Source organism: Sinocyclocheilus grahami, unplaced genomic scaffold (genome assembly GCF_001515645.1).
Source record: "Sinocyclocheilus grahami isolate Dianchi unplaced genomic scaffold, SAMN03320097.WGS_v1.1 scaffold1661.1, whole genome shotgun sequence".
In the NCBI taxonomy this organism is placed as follows: Eukaryota; Metazoa; Chordata; class Actinopteri; order Cypriniformes; family Cyprinidae; genus Sinocyclocheilus; species Sinocyclocheilus grahami.
Window position 1 is genome coordinate 10,227 of NW_015506840.1, and position 3,936 is coordinate 14,162.

The window sequence follows — 3,936 nt, forward strand, 5'->3', positions numbered from 1 at the left end:
CCGACTGGCGAAGTCGAACATCATTAGCGCCGGCGTAAATAACAATCTTATTGAATTTACGTTTAGCATTAGCCAGCACTTTTAAATTTGCCAAGCTGTCAGGCGCTCTGGCTCCCAGTAAACACTATGGTGGCTGGTGTCTCTAGTTTCACGTTCTGTACAATTTTCTCAGTGGGTGTGACACTGAGTGAGGAGAACCTGTTTGATGTTTTGATCGGAACGGAAGAGCGGTGTTTTGACCCACGACTATGCCGCCTCACAGTCACCCAGTTGCCCTGCTGTGGAGGCATTATAACCAGAACCGAACAATGTACAGGTCTCCCTGAGCTAGTTGCATCCAAAGCCGTATCTAGAGCCCTCACATTCTTACTGTCCTCAATTAAAGTTTGGATGCGTGTCTCGAATTCTGAAATCTTCTCTGTCAGCCTAAACTGCATTTATCACATGTGCATTTTCCTGCATTTATCACATGTGAATCCCTCGTCGCCGACAGAGAGAGCTAAACTATACATGTGGCAAGTGGTGCAAACAACAATAGCAGGAGAAGAAGCCATTACTCGCTGTGATTGAAGAATGATTCTGACTTACCACTGTTGTTTGATGAACTCGTGAAAAAACAGAGCGAGAGAGAAAAGAGACGGAGCGAGAGAAAAAAGAAAACAGCAACAGACGTGAATGGAAACACAAATGAAAAGCTAACCTGCTAACGCCCTAACTGATTAAAAGAGGAATGCCCATTGCTCATGTGTCTCCAGTCAAGGTTGTGTCTCTAAACCCAGAGAAAATAGTGGTCAGACTAAACTGAACAAGCATTCATTTAACTTTGGCAATTCCCCGGTCTCTGAAGAATGTAAACAGCGACTGGCCAAAAAGATGTTGGAGAGGAAGGATGTCTTCTCTTGTGATTAATTTGATGTGGGATGTTCGAAGAGTACCCGACACCACATCAGACTGACGGAGGATTAGCCTTTTCATGAGAGGTCCTGAAGGCTTGCACCTGCCGACATTGAGGATGTTAGGCAGCACTTGGGAGAAGCTGAATGAGGCTGGAATTATTGAAGACTCCAGAAGTTCTTATGTTTCACCGATCATCGTAGTCTAGAAAAAGAACGGGCAAATAAGAATGTGTGTGGACTACAGAACGCTGAATCGTCACACAATCCCTGACCAATACACCGTTCCCTGCATTGAAGATGCTTTGACCTGCTTAAATGGAGCCAGGTGGTTCAGTGTATTGGACCTTAGGAGTGGATATTATCAGATCCCCATGAGTGAAGACCTAGAAAAGACCTCTTTCATTTGCCCAGTGGGGATTTACCAATATCAGCGGATGCCACAAGGGATTTGTGGGGCTCCCTCAACCTTCCAGCGGGTGATGGAAAAGACGGTGGGAGACATGAACCTGTTGGAAGTGTTGGTCTACTTGGATGACTTCATTATCTTCGGACAGACTTTGGAGGAGTATGAGGCTTCTCAAGGTTTTGGATTGGTTACAGAGCGAAGGACTAAAACTATCCCTGGAAAAGTGCACTTTCTGTCAGACGTCTGTCAGCTATGTTGGACACATTGTGTCTCAAGATGGTGTCTCAACAGACCCCTCAAAGATAGAAGCTGTAAAGTCTTGGCCTCAACCGCAAAATGTGTCAAAGCTCCGTTCTTTTTTGGGCTTCTGTGGATACTTCAGAAGATTTGTGAAAGACTATTCGAAAGTGTCCTACCCTCTAAATCAGTTGTTGCAAGAGGGTCTGCCTGCCGCAAGTTTGAAGAAGATCAAAGCAGGACCCTGCCCAGAACGAGTAGTTTACAAAGCCTCTGATCCATTTGGGAGTAGATGGTCTGATGCTTGTGAAGCTGCTTTTAATGAGTTGAAGGTGAGGCTTACCCAGGCTCCTGCACTGTAAAACCGGATAAGTTAATATAACTCAAAAAAATAGTTGAAACTGATTACATTGAAATTTTTAAGTTATATTAACTAAATTTTATAAGTTAAAGAAACATCATTTTTTTAAGTAAATGTTACCAAGTAATTTGAACTGATATTAACTTAACCTTACAAGTTACTACAAAATTATTGATCAAGTTCATTTTACAAGAAGTTTTTGGGTTCACAGAACCAATTAAAATTAAATAAAGATGACAAACATTTTTGTTACATTACAATTAAGTTTACCTTCGTAAAAACATTAGTTTTAATAAATAACTATATACTAATTACAATTAAAATAAAATGAATGGGTTAGAAGACAATTTAAATGCAAATTACTATTTTGTTAAGTAACCACAAATCATTAACAAAACATCAACATTAAATTGTTTGTCAAATGGAAATACATTCTCCAAAACTGAGAAATTAGAAAGATAATTGTCACTTTTATAAGTGGACAATATGGATATCTGGATATCACCCAGCTGTAAACACTTCCCTAAAATAGGAACACTTCCAAAATTCACATCAAACAGTAACTTTAGAAATATAAAAGTAATACTAGAATAAAATATAAAAGAAATTTCAAAATAGAGCAATGTTTTTTTTTTTTAAATAGTCATTTCTATGAGTGGATGAACACATGGTACTGTATATGGAACTTATACCATTCCAGAAAATCAACTGAGAAAATGTTCTGCAAATTAAATACTACACAAATATTGTAAAAAATAAATAAAGAAATAATGTACTAAAACTAAAGTGACAGAAGTGAAAGTTTAAATGAAATGTCAAATAAAACAGTACCTTTGTAAGCTTTGTTCAGACACTGAGGAAACTCTACTGACAAAAGTTCATTTTTAAGACTCAACACTCTGGGTCTCAGCTTCCCATCCTCCAGACCCATCAAGAATTTATGGGTAAAGTCAAATATATTGTCCAACTCTTTTAGGGAACTTAGATCCAAGGCGTACGTTAGTCCAAAAAGCATGACAAATGCATGAGCCAATGAGGGGAAATCGTTAACTGTTACACAAAGTACAACTTCAGTCTTCTCCGAGCAGAAGAACGTGACAACTGTTGAATTGTTACTAATCAGATTGTTCTACCTTGTTACGACCTCTTGTTTTTAAGTCTAGGTTTAAGAGGGGTAACATTTGTAGTTGTGATGGTTGTGACATTGGTGGTGGCAAAAAGAGAATAGTGCAACACGAAAACTGCCAAGGAAGGTGATTTATTTACAAGTTTAAAAGAAGAAAAAGAAAAAACATCAAGTAACAATAATAATAATAATAATAAACTAATACCAAGATAACAAATAATGAGAAAACTATAGTTTCACAATATTACAACCCAAAAATAAAATAACCCCCACAAGGGAAAAACGGATGCAAGCGGCGCCAAAGAAAAGAACAGAAAAAAACAAAACCAATCTAACTTAAGTTGCCAAATGTAACCTACTAACAAAAGAAAAGAAAACAGGGAAAAAAACAAAGTCTTCGGCGTTTTCACGCCCTAACTAACCTGCTCCAAACTCACCAAAGCAAAAAGTGGCGCTCACTTCTATACTAGTGTTTCTAATACATCAGAGTCTCTACACGTTGCTACATGTATGTCACGTGACATACTACCTGGTCCAGTTTTCCCCAGGGGCAAGGAGAACGTTGTCCTGCGTATGTTACAAAGGCAGTAAACAATGAAATACAAAATAGAAAACTTAAAGAAAAGATCAAGAGGACAACTCAAAACTGTAACAGAAGAACAACACTACAAAAGAAACAAACAAAATGCAAATGCACAAACAGAAAAGCAAAATCTGCTCCGCGTTCATTCAGTCATCCTTTTAAACTCTGGCACGAAACAGGATTGGCAGCAGAGATAATGACGTCACCCACGTTAACAATGACAGACGGCTTCCTGAACCAATAGCAGTCCGAAGAGGGTTGAACCTAAGAATACAACAGAGCAAAGAGAAAGCAAAAACACGGAGGCACAACCACTGGGACGTAACA